This window comes from Mytilus edulis, chromosome 12 (genome assembly GCF_963676685.1).
Source record: "Mytilus edulis chromosome 12, xbMytEdul2.2, whole genome shotgun sequence".
NCBI classification, from domain to species: Eukaryota; Metazoa; Mollusca; class Bivalvia; order Mytilida; family Mytilidae; genus Mytilus; species Mytilus edulis.
This window is the reverse complement of record NC_092355.1, coordinates 5,494,001-5,510,879: the sequence shown is the minus strand read 5'-3', so window position 1 is coordinate 5,510,879 and position 16,879 is coordinate 5,494,001. Positions and strand designations below refer to the sequence as shown.

Here is a 16,879-nt window from a genome sequence, read left to right as displayed (position 1 = left end):
AAATGCGCCAAAAAAAATAATAGACTTTCGCGGAATTTTATTTTATTTTTATTTTGTTGATTACTCCGAGCTCTTGTGCATTACTTCTTTTTATTATGCATCCGAATAAGAATAACAGTTATTTTGTCTTTTTTTAATTGCACTTTTTAAAACAATAAAACCGGCAAATGGTCTGCAAATAGGTTCCAATATATGTAGATTTACATGGGAAGTATATTGTAACAGCCATTATTATGTATATCTCTGAGTCTGCGCTAAGTATAGATACATTATATCGATAATTTTATCACAGTGTTGTTTACAAAACGAAAGGAGCACGTCATATTAGAATTCAAACTATGTACAGACATATTGCAGGTTTTGACATAACCTACACAATTAGAAGCTTTATGTTTGTAATACGTAAAGCCTTAAAAGAAGCCGTAGGGGAAGGGGTCTTGTTTTCGATTATTAAGATTTATTTGTGTGTTTTAAAGGTTGCTTTATTTTGATTCTATATGTTTCAAATGTCACTACCCTTTTAATATGAACTTTAAATAATCAAGTTTAAATTTAAGGGATGTGCCATTTGTTGTATATAGAATCAGGATAAGTCTGATATCTAATTTTGCTATTTACTGCTGTATAGGTTTTGAATTTTTTTCTATTATACAATTGAGAATGGAAATGAGGAATATGTCAATGAGACAAAAACCCCATCAAAGAGCAGACAACAGCTGTCTGTTTGTTTTGCTCACATTTTGGTATCCATATAGCAAAATTATATACGACTGTAATACAAGCGAGAGGTTTAGGTAGCTTTCTAACAAGTTTTAATCCACCATCTGCTTAACTAAAAAATGTCTGGATCAATTCTGGAATATGACTTGTTTTTTAATCGTTTAAGTGTAAAAAAAAATCATCATAGATACCAGGATTGCAATTTTATATTTGAGCCAGACGCGCGTTGTGTCTGCAAAATACTTATCAGTGACGCTCTAACCAAAAAATGTTAAAGTCCAAATTTCATTGTGTTGCAATTGATGAAGGATTTTCTGCTTTGAATTTCCCCTCGAGCTCGATATCATTTTTTTCCTATTTGAGTATCCAAAATACGCTTAATGGTACCAAATATGTAAAGTGTATGCAAATGTAGCAACAATTTATATTTTACAAGATGTACTGCAGTAGTTTTCCCGCTGTGTTGAAGACCTATTAGTACCTTCTGTTGTGTATTCGCTCTTCAGTCGGGTTGTCGTCTGTTTCTCAATTTTAATTGGAAGACTATATTCTTCCAAACTAAAATATATACATCTTGCGTTAAATGATAAATATATATAGTAATGCATGTGATAATGCATCATGTTTACAATCTATTTTTGTAAGCAAAAAGGTTGTCCTTGCAGTTCAATTTAAAAGAAGCATAACGTGTAGCGTATGGTACAATTTACACCACTGGGGTCGATGCCACTGCTGGTGGACATTTCGTCCCCGATGGTATCACCAGCCAAGTAGTCAGCACTCCGGTGTTGACATGAATATCAATTATGTGGTCATTTTTTTTTTTAATTCTGTTTACCGAACTTTGATTTTTTCGAAAAACTAAGTTTTTTCTTATCCCAGGCATAGATAACCTTAGCCGTATTTGGCACAACTTTTTGGAATTTTGGATCCTCAATGCTCTTTGGCTTCATAGCTATTTTGATATGAGCGTCACTGATGAGTCTTTATGTAAACGAAACGCGCGTCAGGCGTACTAAATTATAATCCTGGTACCTTTAATAACTTTTGTATATGAAAACCATCATATCGCATATGTACATCAGTCATCACTCTGCACTTTATTGCACTACAACGACGTTTCATATATGAAACATACGTTCTTCGTTTTAAACTTTTCTGATACAAAAAATGACCGAAAAGAGTTTAGACCTGTTGGTGACCTTCTGTTGTTGTCTGTTTTATGGTCGGGTTGTTCTCAATTTAAAAGGATAAAATGATTCACAAAAAATTTAAAATTTGAAAATATTCAATACGGTAAGTCTTTATTTTTAAATTCTGACTTTTAAACGCCTATTTAATTAGGACGCAATTTATTTGTCAAGATGAATCAGGTGGGATTTTATTCTGGGAAAATCAGGGATGCTGAAACAATAGTGAAATACCCCAACCAAATATTCATTTCAAGGCGCATATTGTTTTCAATATTTATTTCACAATGGGACTAAATTAACCTAAGGTATACACGCGAAATATCAAAATAGGATGGAATACGTGATATAAAGTTGCTTTAAAACTGCACATTAGCTGCGGAACCGTAGTTCTTAGGTTCTTATGTTATTTTTTGACTATTTGTGGACCATAGAGCTACGAATTTTTCCTATTTCAAAACGTGCGGAATTGCGACCCAGCTTCAGGGGTTGAGGTCATAAAACTGTGCTCACTGCTTAGAGCACGAAGTTCATGCTCGAAACAAGAAATCTAACATTTTGATTGATTGATTTTCGAGTACGAGTACAAAAAACTGACTCGAATGTTTTATGACCGCAAGTCCAGGTCGCACTTATTTTCCCCAAAAATGTTGTTTATATTCCATGCAAAGCTTGTCAGTGTATATAGTTCGTTTATATATTCATTTCCTTAACACTATTATCTTATTATTCCCATTTTTATACATTCTCCGCCTATTTTGATCAGCCATTTTGAATCTCGTCGTGACGTCATGAAAAACAAGGAAAAGTAACTCTAATGTCCTCGATCTCCCATGTTGAAATAGTGGAACGCCTACGAAAAACAAGAACAGATAACTCTTATAGGAAACACATGTTAGTTTGTTTACTTATTTCTAAGCGAAAATGGAGTGATTTTAATGTTTTAATTCACACGAAATATTTTAATTACTTGGAAGAATTATTATTTCCTTTAGTAATTAACTTTAATTAATAGTTATTTCATTCAAAAAGTCATCAAATCGAAATAAATGACAACGTGAACAAACCAACACGTATTTTCCAACAAGAGTTATCTTTTCTTCGTTATCGTGACGTCACGAGGAGATTCAATATTGCTGAACAAAATAGTGCAGAATGTATTCAAATGGGAATCATTAGATAACAGTGTTAAGGAAATGAATATTCAAACATAAATAGGTACGTCATATTCTAGAAAAATATCTCACGAAACGAACTATATTCATTGAGAAGCTTTGCATGGAATATAGACAATATTTTTATTTGGAAATAAGTGCGACCTGAACCTAGGTCGTAATTCCGCACTCTTGGAAATAGGGCAAAACTGTAGCTCTATGGTCCGCAAATAATCAAAAAATAACATAAGGACATAAGAGCTACGATTCCGCAGCTAACTGCACATGCTGAAAATTATCGAAGCCTAAAATCAGAAATTAATCCAATGCCAACACACCTCGAGACATGCGTCCGGTATTTCACTTTAAACCATTGCGGTTTTGTTTGTTTGTCTTATTTGGAAAAGAAATGCAATTTTCTTTTTTTACAATTTTTCTTTTTTACAATTTTTGGAATTCAGTATTTTTTTGTGAGATTACTTTTTAATTCAAATTTAATGATCAAATGCTTAAAGGTACATGTCATTATAATATATATTTATCAAGTTATAAGTACATTTCTTTCATTACAGGTAGCAATTTTAAAAATACTAGTACGTAGGTCTGGCGTATGTATTAAATTGTATTCCTGGTATCTATGATGAGTTTATTTGGAGCGAATTGAGACATATGACATATAATTTTTCGTAAGTATTTGTTATTTTTTCCATCTATAACTTTTTGTATAATTCCCATATTTTGATATGAAAAAAACAAGATGTGGTATGATTGAGACTGAGACACCTATTGACCAGAATTCCGATTACGTGGATATAAGAAATTTGAGGTCTTAACATGGCCTCAAACGAAGAGAAAACCCATAGATTATAGCTATTGAGGTCCTAAAACTTTTGAAGGTGCAGCATTTCAAATATGACAACTAATGGTTTTATTTGATAGAATGAAAATGTACATAAAAGACATAACAGACTTTTGATTTTAAAAAAAGTCTAATGAAAATTGTGGCCAAATTGTTCATGTTTGTGAACGCTCAACCCTCCCTTAATCACGGACATTGATGTGAAGCACTAAAAGGTATCAGTTTCTTTGATTTGCTTATGACGGTTTGTTCACGACTTATGTGTTTAGAACGTGCTCATTGTTTTGCTATGGACCCCTGACAAAAATTTAAAAAAAAGTGATTTTCATAGTAATTTCATATTGTAAACTTGCAGAAACGTAACCGTATATTCCACTATAAGAAAGAGAAACACAATTTAACAAAAACGTATTTTTATGAATTAATTTATAGGTATGCATTTCATATATATACAGCGAACATAATTTATTAGTTTCTAGGGCAATAATTAAGAAATAATTCATGGACGCCAGATTGTTGGAAATTTACACATGGCCTGGGCCATGCTATTCGAATTTTATCCTGAGCGTTAACGAGGGATAAAATTAATGCATATCACGACCCAGGCCATGTGTAAATTTCCAACAATCTATGGCTTCCATGAAATATTTCGATTCTATGAGGACAAATACTGTCATTAAAATACTGATGCGAAGGTTGGTTTTGTGTGTGTGTGGCTGATCTTTTTTTACTCCCTGTTGGATAAAGCTAAAATATCTTAATTAATCCGTAGCTTGCATGGGCAATTTCGTGAATAACCGCTAGAAAGAAAAACTAAATTCACCCAACATTTGCCATTTTTAATTTACATGATTTTCTCGTAAGCTTCCGTCAAATCCATAGTTGACATTTCGTAACTAAGGAGCCGCCATGTTGACTTGTTGAAATGAGTAAAGATGCAAATAATGCAATAGAATAGAAAATAAAACAAAACCTACCTCAAAAATCAGTTTTAATACAATATCATACAAATTTCGATGGTTCACGTAACAGAAAACTTTCAACTTTAGCGCTGCATTTGTATGACGTCATGTTTTGAAATGACTTAAATGCGCCAAAAAAATAATAGACTTTCGCGGAATTTTATTTTATTTTTATTCTGTTGATTACTCCGAGCTCTTGTGCCTTCCTTCTTTTTATTATGCATCCGAATAAGAATAACAGTTATTTTGTCTTTTTTTAATTGCACTTTTTAAAACAATAAAATCGGCAAATGGTCTGCAAATAGGTTCCAATATATGTAGATTTACGTGGGAAGTATATTGTAACAGCCATTATTATGTATATCTCTGAGTCTGCGCTAAGTATAGATACATTATATCGAGAATTTTATCATAGTGTTGTTTAGAAAACGAAAGAAGCACGTCATATTAGAATTCAAACTATGTACAAACATATTGCAGGTTTTGATAAAACCTACACAATTAAAAGCTTTATGTTTGTAATACGTAAAGCCTTAAAAGAAGCCGTAGGGGAAGGGGTCTTGTTTTCGATTATTAAGATTTATTTGTGTGTTTTAAAGGTTGCTTTATTTTCATTCTATATGTTTCAAATGTCAATACCCTTTTAATATGAACTTTAAATAATCAAGTTTAAATTTAAGGTATGTGCCATTTGTTGTATATAGAATCAGGATAAGTCTGATATCTAATTTTGCTATTTACTGCTGTATAGGTTTTGAATTTTTTTTCTATTATACAATTGAGAAAGGAAATGAGGAATATGTCAATGAGACAACAACCCCATCAAAGAGCAGACAACAGCTGTCTGTTTGTTTTGCTCACATTTTGGTATCCATATAGCAAAATTATATACGACTGTAATACAAGGGAGAGGTTTAGGTAGCTTTCTAACAAGTTTTAATCCACCATCTGCATAACTAAAAAATGTCTGGATCAATTCTGGAATATGACTTGTTTTTCAATCGTTTAAGTGTAAAAAAAAATCATCATAGATACCAGGATTGCAATTTTTTATTTGAGCCAGACGCGCGTTGTGTCTGCAAAATACTTATCAGTGACGCTCTAACCAAAAAATGTTAAAGTCCAAATTTCATTGTGTTGCAATTGATGAAGGATTTTCTGTTTTGAATTTCCCTTCGAGCTCGATATTGTTTTTTTCCTATTTGAGTATCCAAAATACGCTTAATGGTACCAAATATATGGAGTGTATGCAAATGTAGCAACAATTTATATTTTACAAGATGTATTGCAGTAGTTTTCCCGCTTTAGTCGGGTTGTCGTCTGTTTCTCAATTTTAATAGAACGACTATATTCTTCCAAACTAAAATATATACAACTTGCGTTAAATGATAAATATATATAGTAATGCATGTGATAATGCATCATGTTTACAGTCTATTTTTGTAAGCAAAAAGGTTGTCCTTGCAGTTCAATTTAAAAGAAGCATAGCGTGTAGCGTATGGTACAATTTACACCACTGGGTCGATGCCACTGCTGGTGGACATTTCGTCCCCGATGGTATCACCAGTCCAGTAGTCAGCACTCCGGTGTTGACATGAATATCAATTATGTGGTCATTTTTTTTTAAATTCTGTTTACCGAACTTTGATTTATTCGAAAAACTAAGTTTTTTTTTATCCCAGCATAAATAACCTTAGCCGTATTTGGCACAACTTTTTGGAATTTTGGATCCTCAATGCTCTTTGGCTTCATACCTATTTTGATATGAGCGTCACTGATGAGTCTTTATGTAAACGAAATGCGCGTCTGGCGTACTAAATTCTAATCCTGGTACCTTTAATAACTTTTGTATATGTAAAGCCTCATATCGCATATATACATCAGTCATCACTCTGCACTTTATTGCACTACAACGACGTTTCATATATGAAACATACGTTCTTCGTTTTAAACTTTTCTGATAAATGGCGGCTACATAGACACGATAAGTCCTTTTTCCAATATAATATGGCGTACTAGTAATGTCTTTTTAAGAATGGTTGCTCTCTTAAAATTTACTCACTATTGGAATTAGAGAACCATATTTAAATTAATCAAGAGTTTACACGCGAAATATCAAAATAGGAATGAATACGTGATATAAAGTTGCTATCAAACTGCACATTAGCTGCGGAACCGTAGATCTTAGGTCCTTATGTTATTTTTTGACTATATGTGGACCATAGAGCTACGAATTTTTCCTGTTTCAAAACGTGCGGAATTGCGACCCAGGTTCAGGGGTTGAGGTCATAAAACTTTGCTCAGTGCTTAGAGCACGATGTTCATGCTCGAAACCAGAAATCCAACATTTTGATTGATTGATTTTCGAGTACGAGTACAAAAAACTGACTCGAAGGTTTTATGACCGCAAGTCTAGGTCGCACTTATTTTCCCCAAAAATATTGTTTATATTCCATGCAAAGCTTGTCAGTGTATATAGTTCGTTTATATAATTATGCATTTCCTTAACACTATTATCTCATTATTCCCATTTTTATACATTCTCCGCCTATTTTGTTCAGCCATTTTGAATCTCGTCGTGACGTCAGGAAAAACAAGGAAAAGTAACTCTAATGTCCTCGATCTCCTATGTTGAAAGTGAGGAACGCCTACGAAAAACAAGAACAGATAACTCTTATAGGAAAACACGTGTTAGTTTGTTTACTTATTTCTAAGCGATAATCGAGTGATTTTAATACTTTAATTCACACGAAATATTTTAATTACTTGGAAGAATTATTATTTCCGTTAGTAATTAACTTTAATTAATAGCTATTTCATTCAAAAAGTCATCAAACCGAAATAAATGACAACGTAAACAAACCAACACGTATTTTCCAACAAGAGTTATATTTTCCTCGTTATCGTGACGTCACGAGGAGATTCAATATTGCTGAACAAAATAGTGCAGAATGTATACACATGGGAATTATTAGATAACAGTGTTAAGGAAATGAATATTCAAACATAAATAGGTACGTCATATTCTAGGAAAATATCTCACGAAACGAACTATATTCATTGACAAGCTTTGCATGGAATATAGACAATATTTTTGTTTGGAAATAAGTGCGACCTGAACCTAGGTCGTAATTCCGCGCTTTTGGAAATAGGGCAAAACTGTAGCTCTATGGTCCGCAAATAATAAAAAAATAACATAAGGACATAAGAGCTACGATTCCGCAGCTAACTGCACATGTTGAAAATTATCGAAGACTAAAATCAGATTTCCACAATGCCAACACACCACGAGACATGCGTCCGGTATTTCACTTTAAACCACTGCGGTTTTGTTTGTTTGTCTTATTTGCAAAAGAAATGCAATTTTTTTTTTTTACAATTTTTCTTTTTTACGATTTTCGGAATTCAGTATTTTTTGTGATTTTACTTTTTAGTTCAAACTTAATGATCAAATGCTTAAAGGTACAAGTCATTATAAGATATATTTATCAAGTTATAAGTACATTTCTTTCATTAAAGGTAGCAATTTTAAAAGTACTAGTACGTAGGTGATTTATGGTGTATTTATAAACATCAATTGTAATTTAGTTTTATATAGTTTATTTCAGGATAATAGTTACGTATGAAAAGTTTGAAGTACATATCTTAATATCATCAATTTTATTTACTATTTTAAAAAGTAAAATCACAAAAGTACTGAACTCCGAGGAAAATTCAAAACGGAAAGTTCCTAATCAAATGGCAAAATCCAAAGCGGAAAGTTCCTAATCAAATGGCAAAATTCAAAGCGGAAAGTTCCTAATCAAATGGCAAAATCCAAAGCGGAAAGTTCCTAATCAAATGGCAAAATTCAAAGCGGAAAGTTCCTAATCAAATGGCAAAATTCAAAGCGGAAAGTTCCTAATCAAATGGCAAAATTCAAAGCGGAAAGTTCCTAATCAAATGGCAAAATTCAAAGCGGAAAGTTCCTAATCAAATGGCAAAATCCAAAGCTCTATCAAATCAAACGAAAGGACAACAACTGTCATATTCCTGACTAGGTACATACATTTTATTATCATTGATTATGTAGAAGATGTTGGATTGAACCTGTTTAATAGCTAGCTTAACCTCTCAATTGTATGACAGGCGCATTAAATTCAATTATATTGACAACGATGAGTGAACAAAACAAACAGACACAATAGGTTAAACAACCCAACATTTAACATATTTATTTATATTTTCATTTTAGACACAAATGTTCTTATTTAGCTTTAACGTGCAATTCGTATTATCCTGGATCTTATGTATGAATTAAAAACAAAAAGAAACAACACTTAAGTTTGAGATATTCAAATATACTATGTTAGTGAAAAATCAATTGATCACAACAACAAAAATTGATTGAAAAAACATCATTATTGAGAGCCAATATACCATCAAATTATATAAAAGTGGTATCAAAATGTTTGTATCGTATGTTGTTTCGATGGGACTTTGATGTATTTTGTCATACACTGTAATGTGTATCAATACAGAAACAGGTCCGAGGTAAGAGGTGCACAATTAGTTCCTATTGGAATTCTGATAACTTGGATGTATACGAAATCTCAGAAGCAAACACTAGTGCAAGCTAGGAAAAATTCAAATCCATTTACTATATAAAGTAGAATCAATTGACCTGGTCTTTAAGTTGTTGTTACAAAAAATGACCGAAAAGAGTTTAGACCTGTTGGTGACCTTCTGCTGTTGTCTGTTTTATGGTCGGGTTGTTCTCAATTTAAAAGGATAAAATCACAAAAAAATTCAATTTGAAAAAATTCAATACGGTAAGTCTCTATTTTTAAATTCTGACTTTTAAGCGCCTATTTAATTAGGACGCAATTTATTTGTCAAGATGAATCAGGTGGGATTTTTTCTGAGAAAATCAGGGATGCTGAAACAATATATATAGTCAAATACCCCGACCAAATATTCATTTCAAGGCGCATGTTGTTTTCAATATTTATTTCACAATGGGACTAAATTAACCTAAGGTTTACACGCGAAAAATATCAAAATAGAAATGAATACGTGATATAAAGTTGCTATCAAACTTCACATTAGCTGCGGAACCGTAGTTCTTAGGTCCTTATGTTATTTTTTGACTATTTGTGGACCATAGAGCTACGAATTTTTTATATTTCAAAACGTGCGGAATTGCGACCCAGGTTCAGGGGTTGAGGTCATAAAACTTTGCTTAGTGCTTAGAGCACAAAGTTCATGCTCGAAACAAGAAATCCAACATTTTGATGGATTGATTTTCGAGTACGAGTACAAAAAACTGACTCGAAGATTTTATGACCGCAAGTCTAGGTCGCACTTATTTCCCCCAAAAATATTGTTTATATTCCATGCAAAGCTAGTCAGTGTATATAGTTCGTTTATATAATTATTCATTTCCTTAACACTATTATCTTATTATTCCCATTTTTATACATTCTCCGCCTATTTTGTTCAGCCATTTTAAATCTCGTCGTGACGTCATGAAAAACAAGGAAAAGTAACTCTAATGTCCTCGATCTCCTATGTTGAAAGTGAGGAACGACTACGAAAAAAAACCCAGATAATTCTTATAGGAAACACGTGTTAGTTTGTTTACTTATTTCTAAGCGATAATCGAGTGATTTTAAGGCTTTAATTCACACGAAATATTTTAATTACTTGGAAGAATTATTATTTCCGTTAGTAATTAACTTTAATTAATAGTTATTCCATTAAAAAAGTCATCAAATCGAAATAAATGACAACGTAAACAAACCAACACGTATTTTCCAACAAGAGTTATCTTTTCTTCGTTATCGTGACGTCACGAAGAGATTCAATATTGCTGAACAAAATAGTGCAGAATGTATACAAATGGGAATCATTAGATAACAGTGTTAAGGAAATGAATATTCAAACATAAATAGGTACGTCATATTCTAGAAAAATATCTCACGAAACGAACTATATTCATTGACAAGCTTTGCATGGAATATAGACAATATTTTTGTTTGGAAATAAGTGCGACCTGAACCTAGGTCGTAATTCCGCACTTTTGGAAATAGGGCAAAACTGTAGCTCTATGGTCCGCAAATAATAAAAAAAAAAATAACATAAGGACATAAGAGCTACGATTCCGCAGCTAACTGCACATGTTGAAAATTATCAAAGCCTAAAATCAGAAATTAACACATTGCCAACACACCACGAGACATGCGTCCGGTATTTCACTTTAAACCACTGTTGTTTTGTTTGTTTGTCTCATTTGGAAAAGAAATGCAATTATCTTTTTTTACAATTTTTCTTTTGTACGATTTTCGGAATTCAGTATTTTTTGTGATTTTACTTTTCAGTTCAAATTTAATGATCAAATGCTTAAAGGTACAAGTCATTATAAGATATATTTATCAAGTTATAAGTACATTTCTTTCATCACATTTAGCAATTTTAAAAGTACTAGTACGTAGGTGATTAATAGTGTATTTATAAACATCAATTGTAATTTAGTTTTATATAGTTTATTTCAGGATAATAGTTACGTATGAAAAGTTTGAAGTACATATCTTAATATCATCACTTTTATTTACTATTTTAAAAAGTAAAATCACAAAACTACTGAACTCCGAGGAAAATTTAAAGCGGAAAGTTCCTAATCAAATGACAAAATCCAAAGCTCTATCAAATTAAACGAATGGACAACAACTGTCATATTCCTGACTTGGTACATACATTTTATTATCATTGATTATGTAGAATATGGTGGATTGAACCTGTTTTATAGCTAACTTGACCCCTCAATTGTATGACAGGCGCATTAAATTCAATTATATTGACAACGATGAGTGAACAAAACAAACAGACACAATAGGTTAAACAACTCCACATTTAACATATTTATTTATATTTTTATTTTAGACACAAATGTTCTTATTTAGCTTTAACGTGCAATTAGTATTATCCTGGATCTTATGTATGAATTAACAAAAAAGAAACAAGTTTGAGATACTCAAATATACTATGTTAGTGAAAAATCAATTGATCACAAAAAAAAATTGATTAAAAAACATCATTATTGAGAGCCAATATACCATCAAATTATATAAAAGTGGTATCAAAATGTTTGTATCGGATGTTGTTTCGATGGGACTTTGATGCATTTTGTCATACACTGTAATTTGTATCAATACAGAAACAGGTCCGAGGTTAGAGGTGCACAATTAGTTCTTATTGGAATTCTGGTAACTTGGATATATACGAAATCTCAGAAGCAAGCACTAGTGCAAGCTAGGAAAAATTCAAATCCATTTATTATATAAAGTAGAATCAATTAACCTGGTCTTTAAGTTGTTGTTACAAAAAATTACCGAACAGAGTTTAGACCTGTTGGTGACCTTCTTCTGTTGTCTGTTTTATGGTCGGGTTGTTCTCAATTTAAAAGGATAAAATCATAAAAAAATTAAAATTTGAAAAAAATCAATACGGTAAGTCTCTATTTTTAAATTCTGACTTCTCAACGCCTATTTTATAAAGACGCAATTTATTTGTCAAGATGAATCAGGTGGGGTTTTATTCTGAGAAAATCAGGGATGCTGAAACAATAGTCAAATACCCCAACCAAATATTAATTTCAAGGCGCATATTGTTTTCAATGTTTATTTCACAATGGGACTAAAAATCCATTCATGGCGTAATGCCTGTTTTATTAGTAAGAATAATTTTAACATAAAACTATAGTGTTCAGTGTGTTGGTTGTTTGTTCTTTTTTATTATCATTGACCTCATAGTCTTGCTATAACCATCCATCTACAATATTAAAAATAGCTGTTATCAGTAGTTAAATACAAAATATCCCCGTCTTCGTTCATCAACATGATTAATGAGATATAGTTCGACAGCTTTATGGTAGTCACTTCAATCAATAATGGTATTTTGTTTGAATTTTAGGACTCAATTGACCCTAAACAGGAATCATTGCTTTTTAGAAACACAATCTTTTGAAGTTGTCGAAACAAAGGCCCTACCTTAGATTGCCGCTTAAATGCTATTATTTGTTTGTCAGTATCTAAGCTTTATCATTATATTGAATTGGAACATTTAGTATTTAAATTTACGATCTAATCGTTCTATATATATTGACTGTCATTTAATTTAGCTACTATCTTTACCACTGCGGATCGATAATTCTGAATGGAGATATTTAATGCAACTTAAAAGTTAAAAAACCCAATCACCACCATATTGCTATACAATTTGCCGGATGAAAAAGTTAACAATTTGGATATAAATTTCAAAACGGATGTATAATGAACAATGACATTAATTATAATTCCACCAATAAACAATAAAAACAAGTAAAGTTTTCACGAGGTAAGTGCTTCATTTGTATGCAATATTTTTAAAAGTAAAATAATAAAAATATCAAACTTCAAGGAAAATTCAAAGGGAAGAGTCCCTTATCAATTGGCAACATCAAAACCTCAAACAAACGTATGGATAACAACTGTAAAATTCATGACTTGGAACAGGCAATTTCTGATGTTGAAAATTGAAGATTAACACTTGTTTTATAACTAGCATAACTTCTAACTTGTATGACAGTCGCATCAAATTCTATTATATTGACAACGATGTGTGAAAAAAAACCAAACAGACATAATAGGTAACAAATTATTTTTAAAGGCTCCTTTTAAATCTAACAATAAGTTAATAAATAAACCAAAAGAATGAAAGCAACGAATTATATATTAAGTGTACTACATTTGATTCACCTTATCGCTATGGGTCCGCCTTTACTGGACATCACAAAAGTTAAGTTGAAATTGTGACGTAATAATATATAATATATTACACCACAATGGAAAATTAATTACTGTAGGACGTCAAAATTCAAGTTAGACAGATGTTCAAATCTATTGGAACAGATTTTCAAATAGCGATGAGGTGTATTGAACCTTTGTTGTTTAATTATTCGTCTCCAATCTACGTGAATTGAATGTAGTTTACCTTGTATCCTATATGTGTATGGTCCACTTATAGTGATTCAGATTATAATACAATGTTGACTGCTATACCCCATTATCTGACGTTTTTAACTGAACAAATCTGTCAATCTAATGGAACTCAATGCGTTTTTTAAACAAGTTATAGGTTAGGTAAGCTATCAAATCAGGAGTAACCCACACTTTTCTACATAAGAAATACATTTACCACGTAAGGAATAATAAAATTTTATTTCTTTCGTTTGATCTGTTTGAGCTCTTTATTTTGCCATTTGATAAAAAAAACTTTCCATATTGAATTTTCATTACAGTTCAGTATATTTGTACTTGGAAAAGAATCAGCTTATAGGTCTGAAAATCTAAACGATTAGTCAAATAAGGTTACTGTCACACCGTAACTATTGTAAAGTTTAATTCAGTTATCTTTACAATCGTAACAAAGTTACATTGATGTCGTATAAACTATCAATGAATATATTTCACAAACCAAGCCTATTTAATATATAGTTTCTTCAACAATAAAATACCGATAAGGACAGATATGCCAATCACGGTACACTTTTGTATTGAGATGTTTTAAGAATGGACGTTGAACTTTACGATGTTTGTGTAGGAAGGTTTAAATGTATGGTTATAATTTTTGCAGCGTTTGCGAGTTTTATTTTAAACTTTATTTTATAACTTATATATACTTATGACGCGTGAGAAAATGCAATGTCATTGAAATGGCTAAATTTTATAAATATTATTTAACCGTACATAATGGTGGGTCTTTATATCAATTGAATCAATTTATTTCATAAACATGCATTTTTTTTTAAGAATCTGAGTTTTTATTTAACGATTTCGGTAAACATTTAGAAAAAGACTCATCCACTTCAAAAAATTTTGCCCTATCAATTACGAATCAAAAAACAACAGATATGATTAACGACTGACATAGTAAGAAAATGTAAGCATATTTTCATATTAAAAAAAGGGAGAGCATCTGAGATGGTTAGTACTAGCTTTCATTACATTTAATATATACTGAAGACAAAAAATGCAGCTTCATTGAAACTATAAGTTTAAGACAGTACCAGATAAATGCATGAAAAAAGTAAATTCTTTCAAGTTTTTAGACGGATGTTTCTTTAGAAAGTTACTTGCGCAATGTAATTTGCCAATCCTATATATATGTTATAAGCTGTGCATCAACATATTATTTCAATTCTGTCTCAGATCACGGACGGTTTAAGGGTGTTAAAGAAAATGTAACAAACAAATTACTAGTATAAACATGTATATCATTAAATCCAGGTCATGCATCCATTTAATTATCATATGTAAACGATAGTGAACACTCTGTATCTTCTGTATCTTGCACATAGTTTACAAATTGGAATGTATTGACACAATTTAGAATACAAAATGTTCGACCTTGTAAGACTTAACTATTATGGTCAAAGTAAACAAAAATGTACATAAAATGGATATAACCCTTTATAATGTAGGTGCGTCAAACCAGCGTTTATCATGAACAATGAAATCAAAATTATTTGACAGCCAAATATTTATATTTTTAAAAGCTTATGTGTGAAGCAATGTGATCATATGGGAAAACATTTTAAGATGTAGATCCTGGTTTGGACCCTTAAACTGCGAGAGTTCAAGGAGTTCAAAAAAACTATTATTTGTTCATTTTTCAAATGTCCGAACGTCGTATTAAGGAGTGAAAGATTAATTCATGCTTATATTCAAGTTGTATAATTTAAATAAATAATTATTCCAATATATAAGTAATAAAGTTGGTCGACCGGGATACGTTATGAAATTTAGAATGATTTTGAAAAGATATTTGGGTTAAAGACAGAAACTTCGTTTGGTAAGAATTTGCATGTTGAAATAAAATTGAGAATGGAAATGGGGAATGTGCCAAAGAGACAACAACCCGATCAAAGAGCAAATAACACCCGAAGACTACCAATTGGTCTTCAATTCAGCGAGAAACTCCTGCACCCGCTTCACCTGACCCATACATAAAAATGTATACTACTTCAGTGATAATGAACGTCATACTAACTAGAAAATAGAATTAAAAATCACATAAGACTAACAAAGGTCAGCCTCTGACCTGGGACACGCTAAAAAATTCGGACGGGTTAAACATGTTTCTTGAGATCTCAACCCTCCCCTATACCTCTAACCAATTTGGAAAAAAAAACAAACACACAACAATACAAACAGTAAACCTCAGATAGAAGAAGTTCGAGTCCGATGTCAGAATAGGTAACAAAAGCGTACCATTTGACTCAAACACCATAGAAAAGCTGATAAAAGCAAACTTTTCTAACAAGTATTCCATGTATGGTGGCGCTAAAATAAAAAAGGAAGAAAATCAAGTTAAATACGTATATGTTAGAAGCGAGACTCTAAGAATTCGTTATTTTTTCCAAAATCTCTTAACTCCTTTGACATGATGTTTATGTCTTCTAGATACCCCCTGGAGATGTTTTTTTTTGTTGTTGTGAAATTGACAACTTATTCAATATCTGTTAAAAGTGTTAAGATATGCTTTTTATGATCAAAACAATTGAACTTTTACTATTTTTGTTGATAAAAAAATCACTTTTTACACTTAACATTTTTATTTTGTTTATTTGGTCTATATCAATTCAAATAGGTTATCATAACATATTTTAGGTGACTGGTCACGTCCTGTTCGACTTTAAATTCATAAAACTAAACACATCTGAGTTAAACTAAACATTGAAATAAATGATAGCTCTCTTTAAAGACGTAAAGAATATACTGATCTTGTAAGTTTGTTTTATCAATTACCGATATTATCAAAACGTGCTCAGATACGACAACTTATTCGGTAAGTCTATAGAGATATATGAATCAGATTTCTGCTTATTGTAATTTAAAAATATATATAATCGATACATGCATAGAGACTTAACTAAATCATCTGCGCATGTATTTACAAATCCACACGCATAATGTT

The 16,879-nt window shown here is 31.5% G+C and overlaps 1 protein-coding gene across 3 annotated transcripts in view; it reads left to right on the top strand.

Annotated features, from left to right (window-relative positions):
- Window positions 1-16,879, top strand: part of LOC139499541 (sodium- and chloride-dependent taurine transporter-like) — a 57,558-nt gene that overhangs the window by 1,463 nt on the left and 39,216 nt on the right. For 2 of the 3 annotated variants that reach the window (XM_071288264.1, XM_071288263.1), the window contains exon 1: window positions 13,063-13,258. The gene's annotated coding sequence lies outside the window, so the exon portion shown is untranslated. Of the gene's footprint in view, window positions 1-3,665; window positions 3,751-13,062; window positions 13,259-16,879 lie in introns of those variants that run through there. The other variant, XM_071288262.1, reaches the window with a different exon arrangement.